The sequence below is a fragment of the Theropithecus gelada genome, chromosome 20 (genome assembly GCF_003255815.1).
Source record: "Theropithecus gelada isolate Dixy chromosome 20, Tgel_1.0, whole genome shotgun sequence".
Lineage (NCBI taxonomy): Eukaryota > Metazoa > Chordata > Mammalia > Primates > Cercopithecidae > Theropithecus > Theropithecus gelada.
In genome coordinates, this window is record NC_037688.1 from 51,088,000 (window position 1) to 51,096,451 (window position 8,452).

Consider the following 8,452-nt stretch of genomic DNA (forward strand, 5'->3'; position numbering starts at 1 on the left):
ATCAGAAAACAAAAAAAAAAAAAAAAAAAAAAAAAAAAAAAAAAAAAAAAAAAAATATATATATATATATATATATATGGCTGGGGATGCAGCTGTGAACAAGATAGATGAGGCCCTGCCCTCAAGGTCTCACAACATAGCCGAGATCACGCCACTGCACTCCAGCCTGGGCGACAGAGTGAGACTCTGTCTCAAAACAAACAAAAAAAAGTAGGGGGAACCAGGAGACCCTACAGTAGGGATAATAGGGGAAGGAACGAAAAATTGGGTCAGGTTGCATTTATTGATATGGGTCCACTAAGCAGAGGTTCTGGACTTCATGCTACCACTGCTGGGGTTAGACTGGTTGGTTGGGGAGCTACCACACACACCAAAAAGTGACCTACACAAAGCGGGGCTGAAATGCCAGGCCTGCCTCTGTGCACGGCAGAGGATGGGACTCACAGGCTTGGGGAGGTTGGAGTGTCAGAGTGGATTTATCATTTGAGACCTACTCACCCACCCTGGGAGAGGAGAGGACACACCTCTTACCACCCCCACAAGAAATAAATCTGTGAGGTGAACGCTCCTCCTCCAGGAGTTCTGTGAGGACTCCTCTCCGGCAGATCTGGAATTACAGTGGCAACTGCACTCTCTGGGTTGGGAAAGCTAAGTGCAGGGGAATAAGTGGATCCAGGGTGGCAGGGGCCAGGTGACAGGGTTCAAAGGCTCAAAACAAGGTGGGCGTGGCCACTGCAGTGAACAGCAGAGTTCAACCAGCGATCACAAGGTTGACTTGTGGATCACGGTGTTCCCAGAAGTGAAAAAGACAGAAACCGACTGAACCCTTTCTTTTTTTTTTTTTTTTTGAGACGGAGTCTCGCTCTGTCACCCAGGCTGGAGTGCAGGGACGCGATCTCAGCTTACTGCAACCTCCGCCTCTGGGGTTCAAGCAATTTTCCTGCCTCAGCCTCTGGAATAGCTGGGACTACAGGAATGTGCCACCACACCCAGCTAATTTTTTTTTTTTTTTTTTTTTTTTGAGACGGAGTCTCGCTCTGTCGCCCAGGCTGGAGTGCAGTGGCCAGATCTCAGCTCACTGCAAGCTCCGCCTCCCGGGTTCACGCCATTCTCCTGCCTCAGCCTCCCGAGTAGCTGGGACTACAGGCGCCCGCCACCTCGCCCGGCTAGTTTTTTGTGTTTTTTAGTAGAGACGGGGTTTCACCGGGTTAGCCAGGATGGTCTTGATCTTGTGACCTCGTGATCCGCCTGTCTCGGCCTCCCAAAGTGCTGGGATTACAGGCTTGAGCCACCGCGCCCGGCCTAATTTTTGTATTTTTAGTAGAGATGGGGTTTCACCAAGTTGACCAGGCTGGTCTTGAACTCTTGACCTCAGGTGATCCTCCTGCCTCAGCCTCCCAAAGTGCAGGGATTATGTGAGCCACCACGCCAGGCTGACTGAATCTTTTTTTTTTTTTTGAGACGGAGTCTTGCTCTGTGCCCCAGGCTGGAGTGCAGTGGCGCGATCTCGGCTCACTGCAAGCTCCGCCTCCCGGGTTCACGCCATTCTCCTGCCTCAGCCTCCCGAGTAGCTGGGACTACGGGCGCCCGCCACCTCGCCCAGCTAATTTTCTTGTATTTTTAGTAGAGACAGGGTTTCACCGTGTTAGCCAGGATGGTCTCAATCTCCTGACCTCATGATCCGCCCGTCTCGGCCTCCCAAAGTGCTGGGATTTTTATTTTTATATTTTATTTTTTGAGACGGAGTCTCGCTCTCTCGCCCAGGCTGGAGTGCAGTGGCCGGATTTCAGCTCACTGCAAGCTCCGTCCCCCGGGTTCCCGCCATTCTCCTGCCTCAGCCTCCCGAGTAGCTGGAACTACAGGCGCCCGCCACCTCGCCCGGCTAGTTTCTTGTATTTTTCAGTAGAGACGGGGTTTCACTGTGTTAGCCAGGATGGTCTTGATCTCCTGACGTCGTGATCCGCCCCCCTCGGCCTCCCAAAGTGCTGGGATTACAGGCTTGAGCCACCGCGCCCGGCCAGTGCTGGGATTACAGGCTTGAGCCACGGCGCCTGGCCCTGACTGAATCTTACTTAAGATGTGTAAGCAGAAGAGTTCTAGGTCAAGTGAAAAAAAGTCTAACACAAATAAAAATCCCAGAGTCAGGCTGGGCATGGCGGCTCACGCCTGTAATCCCAGCCCTTTGGGAGGCCAAGATGGGCAGATCACAAGGTCAGGAGATCGAGATCCTGGTTAACACGGTGAAACCCCGTCTCTACTAAAAATACAAAAAAATTAGCCGGGCATGATGGCGGGCACCTGTAGTCCCAGCTACTTGTGGGGGCTGAGGCAGGAGAATGGCGTGAACCCAGGAGGTGGAGGTTGCAGTGAGCCGAGATTGCACCACCGCACTCCAGCCTGGGCGACAGAGCGAGACTTCATCTCAAACAAACAAACAAACAAACAACAACAACAAAACAACCTGTCTCCCAAGAAAAACCCAGAACCATGGCCCTCAATGAATTCCCAGACTGCAGCCAGGTTACAGACCCAAAACCTCCATTCAGACCCACACCACTGAATGGAGGAGCCAGGGTGCCTTGAGGAAGGACCCCCCAAATCTATCCTGTTCGCCTTTTCCCAGTCTTCTCCAAAGGGATCTCTGTGGCTGTGCCCTGGGGAAAAGGAGATCATGAGACCTTCTGGGGACCCCTGGATGCGGGCTCTGAACCGATGCTAACTCTGGAGTCAAATGTCACCGGGTCAGGGCAGGGGCTTATGAAGGCCCAGTGACCGAGGGAGCATTGACTCGGGTCCGATCCCAGTGGGCCTGTCCCGTGGTCATACCCGGTTCCGGGTGTACAATTGGAAGAGGCACCCTCAAATGGAAGGCAGCGTCCCCCGACAGGAGGGGCAGCACCGGTGGTGCAGGGTCACAGTGGAGATCAGGGAGAGGCCAGCCGTGCTGCTAGCCCCTTCAGCCTGCTCACCCCTCACGGAGCTGACTCTGTCACCTGCCGGCCCCTCCCCAGCCCGGTCTAATGGTCCCTGCTCTGACGTGGAGTCAGCGGCCGTTGCAGAGGCCACTGGCTTCCTTGCTGGCCTCGGACTCCCTGCGTGACCCTGATCTTGGGCAGGATATTCGACCTTCCTCTTTTTGTGCCTCCCTTAGTGGCACCCAGCCGGTCTTCCTGTTGGATGAGGGCATAGGAGAGCCACCCGGGGCGGGCAGAGGATGCTACAGATGCATGGGTGCTGTGCGCATTGCCCAGTGGGTCAGAGGCCTGACTCCTGGCACTGCTGGCCAGTGGGCTCTCGGTCTAGAGGTGGGTGTGCATGGGGGCAGCTGTTGGGAGGAGTCTGCGTTGATGAAAGTACCAAGGGCCCCTCGGGGAGGACCCCACCCAGGAGGGGCTTCCTGCTGCTTGCCCCTCCCCACCATGTGCTGTGGCAGCCTCCCGTTCTAGCAAATGTCTCCATCTCTGCCCTGCTGGGGGCCGGAACTGAGCGTAGCTGCCAGAATCTCCCTGGAGCTGCGGAGAGCAGCCGGGGAGGGTCTCTCAACCCCTGATTCCAGCTCCCACCCATGCCCTGACTCTTTTACACCTGGACCCCAGGGTGTCTGACTCTGGCCACCGGTTAAAGTGGAGCCCGCTCTGGGGCTGCCCTGGCCACCCAACATCTCCGTTGGCTCTCGGGCACTATCCCAGCCCAGCCTGTGGCCTGCCCACCCCCTTGTCCAGCAGGTGAGAGAGCAGGCCCGCTGCAGCGACTAACCCCAATGCAGCAGGTACTCTCCTTAGCTTCATTCTTCTGGGAAGACAAGATTCTAATCAGAGAATGCAGTGATTAGTCTGAGGCCACACAGCTGGGAGAAGCCCTATGTCCTCTGCCGCCGGGGACCTGAGCCACTCCAGGCCACATGTGGCCAGCCGCCAGTGGCCTCTTACCAGGTTCCTTGTCTTGCCATGCCAGGTCAGTTGGTGATGGTGAGTCTGGCAGGGGCTGCACAGGGCTCCCAATACTGTTCCAGGCAGCCAGCTCAGGTCCTCTATGCCCACATCTGCCCCTTTCTGTTTCTCCCTGCAGGAGGAGCAGTGGCTCTGGGAAGGGCTCTGCGGGCGGGCAGGCCCTGTGGAAGGCGGCTCTGCTGTGGCAGGGAGGGAGCTGCTGAGTGGGCAGTGGATTTCCCAGGCATGGGGCCAGGCAGGGGCCTGGGCTGTTCTGCCTTCTCCCAGCACTCCCTGCTCTGCATCTGGAGTCAGCGTGTCCCCGAGAGTGGACTCAGGCCCAAGAGCAGACTGGCCTTCACCTGCAAACTGGGCCCCCATGTGCAGGGCTGTGTCCCCAGGGCTATCTACCAGGCTCAGCCTGTAGCTGGGTGACTGGAGGCCTGCTGGTGCCTGGGGATCTCAGACACAGCAGTGCAGGGGTGGTGATCCTGGTGGGGGCTGGGGAGTAGTGCCTCCTGCCTGCATCCCAGGGCCCCAGGCTCATCCAAATATCCATGTTAAGAGAGGTGTGGTGGGCCGGAAACAGTGGCTCACGCCTGTAATCCCAGAACTTTTGGAGACCGAGGCAGGCGGATCACCTGAGGTCATGAATTCAAGACCAGACTGACAAACATGGAGAAACCTCATCTAAAAATACAGAATTACCTGGGCGTGGTGGCACATGCCTGTAATCCCAGCTACTCAGGAAGCTGAGGCAGGAGAATCGCTTGAACCTGGGAGGCTCAGGGAGGTTGCAGTGAGCTGAGATCACGCCATTGCACTCCAGCCTGGGCAACAAGAGCAAAACTTCGTCTCAGGAAAAAAAAAAAAAAAAGGTGTGGAAGGGAGGTTGGGGTGGGAGGGGGCAACTGGGTTCAGGAGGTGGGGGGCTGGCAAGCAGACTCCTTGGGTGGGGAGACGGGTGAACCCCAGGACCCCAAGCCCCCTCACATTGAGAGCCCAGGGAGGGATGGCTGTGGGCAGGGTCTGTATGCCAGGTCACTGGAGGAGGGGGTGGTGTCTCCAGCAGCGGAGGGTGTGCTGTGGAATCAGTCACCTTACCCTCCCGCTCCCGCTGGGTGACACCCCATCCTCGGGGCTGCCACGCGTCTTCCTTGAGGAACAGAAGACTCTGAGGGGGCAGCCCCTTCCTCCCCAGGGCATGGCCTTGCCCCTCAAGGATTGGGTTCAGGGGCAGCGGGCAGGCCTGGGCACGGCTGGGTGGTCACCTCCGACGAGGGACGGGGAAGAAAAAGGAACTCTGTGTCTGACACACCGTGATCCCTCGCCAGGGCCCAGGCCTGGCTCAGAGCAGCCACCAGGAAACCCCTGCGGCCCGTATGAGGGAACTGACCATACTTTAGACTTGCTCGCCCACCGCTTTCCGCTTCCCTGAGCGGGGAGCCTGGCCCTGGTGGGGCTGTGGCCCCTGGTGGGGGTGAGGGCCGTGGGCAGCTCCCGGGAGCCGCCTACCCGCCGACGGGCCGGCAGGTGGGAGGGGGCGTCCTGAAGGGTCGGCGAAGGCACCGCGGCCCCGTGCAAGTCCCTGCCCTGGAGGCAGCCTCCCGGGCCCGGGACTCACCAGCAGGGGGCGCGCTCGCTCCGTGCTGCCGGGCCGGGGAGTTCTGAGTGCGCAGGCGCCGGGACGGGCCGGCGTTGCAGTTCCCCGGGTGGCCGCGGGGGACGCAGTGGAGGCGGCGGACCGCGCGGAGAAGCCCCCTCGGCCACACCCGTCCTTGGGCCGGTGCCAGGGACCCAGGCCGAGGCCTCTGGTCGACCGAGGGTGCCAGGGGCACCTGCAGGGAGTTTGCTGGGCTTCACGAAGTTACCGTTACATGGAGTGCAGTCGCAGCCACGGGTGCCCCTTCCAGGGTCACCGGAGGACAGAGCCTGGGGCGGAGGTGGGGGCGGGGGTGGGGGCGGGGGCGGCGCGGCCGGAGGAACGGCAGGCGTGGTTGGGGGCGCGGGTGGAGGCAGGACGCCCCCAGCCCCTTCTCCAGGGCAGCTGCGTGGGACCCAGGCTGCCCGGACCTGGCCCGCCCTCAGGGCCAGATCCTAGGGTTCCACCTCCCAGGCCTCTTTCCTCCACCCAGCTCTCCCCCGCACAACCCAGACAGCTCCTAGCTGCCTTTCCCCCAGCAGAGTCCTCTCTGCAAAATAATAACCAGACCAGGTCTCTCCCTCAAAGGTTCCCACAGTCATTGCCTGCTCTGACCTAGGCTGACCCCACCTCTCCAGCTTGATTTCCTACTCCATAAATGAGATCGGTGTTGTGTATCATAATTACAGTTTGGGTTTTTGTTTTGTTTTGTTTTTTGAGACGAAGTCTGGCACTGCCGCCCACGTTGGAGTGCAGTGGCGCGATCTCTGCAACCTCTGCCTCCCGGATTCACACCATTCTCCTGCCTCCCGAGTAACTGGGACTACAGGCGCCCGCCACCACGCCTGGCTAATTTTTTTTTTTGTTTTATTTTTAGTAGAGACGGGGTTTCACCGTGTTAGCCAGGATGGTCTCGATCTCCTGACCTCGTGATCCGCCTGCCTCGGCCTCCCAAAGTGCTGGGATTACAGGCCTGAGCCGCCGCGCCCGGCCTGGTTGTTTCTTCTTGAGAAGGGGGTCTCTCTGTTGCCTGGGCTGGAGTGCAGTGGCACGACCATGGATCACTGCAGCCTTGAATTCCTGGACTCAAGCAATCCTCCCAGCTAGGACGACAGGTGTACTACCACGCCCAGCTAATTTTTGTATTTTTAGTAGAGACAGAGTTTTGCCATGTTGTCCAGGCTAGTCTGGAACTCCCGGGCTCAAGTGACCCTCCCGCCTTGGTCTCCCAAAGTGCTGGGATTACAGGCCCGAGCCACTGCGCCCAGCTAATTTTTTTAAACAAATTTTTGTAGAGACGTGCTCTGGGCTTTGTTGCCCAGGCTGGTCTTGAATTCCTGGGCTCAAAGGATCCCCCGCCTCGGCTTCCCAGAACGTTGGGATTGCAGGTGTGAGCTCCTCAGCCCAGTCAATTATCTTGTTTTTATTGCCCACATCACTTGACCCCAAACCCTTTCACCTGCACCTCCAGGCAAACCAGACCCCACTCTAGAAACACAGCCCTTGCATTCCTAGAGTTTGTTTTTCCTTCTTTTTTGTCCCCTCCACACGTGTCAATCCTTCTAGCTTTTCTTGGGGGGCTCTGCCCCAGTGGTCCTCTCCTTCCCCCACAGCAGGGGCCCTGGGTGGGCCTCCTCTGTGCATGCATAGACTGGGCCCTTGTTATCCTCTTGCGGACCTCACCCATCCCAGGTCAAGGAGCTCCTCAAAGCCATCGACCATAGTACCTTCATCTCATTCTTTTTTTTTTTTTTTTTTTTTTGAGATGGAGTCTTGCTCTGTCGCCAGGCTGGAGTGCAGTGGTGCGATCTTGGCTCACTGCAACCTCTGCCTCCTGGCTTCAAGCAATTCTCCTGCCTCAGCCTTCTGAGTAGCTGGGACTACAGGCGCCCACCACTACGCCGGCTAATTTTTGTATTTTTAGTAGAGACAGGGTTTCACCATGTTGGCCAGAATGGTCTCAATCTCTTGACCTCGTAATCTGCCTGCCTTGGCCTCCCAAAGTGCTGGGATTACAGGTATGCATCACCACGCCCAGCCTTTTTTTTGTGTGTGTTTTGTTTTTTTTTGAGACAGAGTCTTGCTTTTTTGCCCATAGTGGAGTGCAGTGGCATAATCTCGGCTCACTGCAACCTCTGCCTCCCAGGTTCAAGTGATTATTCTGCCTCAGCCTCTCAAGTAGCTGGGATTACAAGCATGCACCACTACATCCAGCTAATTTTTTTTGGTTTGTATTTTTAGTAGAGAAGAGTTTTGCCATGTTGACCAGGCGGGTCTTGAACTCCTGACCTTAGGTGATCCACCTGCCTCAGCCTCCCAAAGTGCTGCAATTACAGGTGTGAGCCACCACACCCAGCCCCAGATATATTTTAAATGTCTCCTTTTCTCTATCACCAATACCATCTCCCCAGCCCGAGGCTCAGTCATTCCTCACTTTCAGTACTGTGATAACCTGGTTTAGAACCTAGTTTATTTGGGCCAGGTGCAGTAGTTGGCCTCCTAAAGTGCTGAGATTACAGGCGTGAGCCACCATGTCTGGCCCTCATTCTCTTTCTTTTTTTTTTTTTTTTTTTTTTTTGAGATGGAGTCTCACTCTGTTGCCCAGGGTGGAGTGCAGTGGTGCGATCTCGGCTCACTGCAAGCTCCATCTGCCAGGTTCACGCCATTCTCCTGCCTCAGCCTCCTGAGTAGCTGGGACTACAGGCATGCACCACCACGGCCGGTTAATTTTTAGACGGGGTTTCACCGTGTTAGGCAGGATGGTCTTGATCTCCTGACCTCGTGATCCGCCTGTCTCGGCCTCCCAAAGTGCTGGGATTACAGGCGTGAGCCACCGCGCCCGGCCTCATTCTCTTTCTTAAACGCCAAGCCCTTGGGGTGC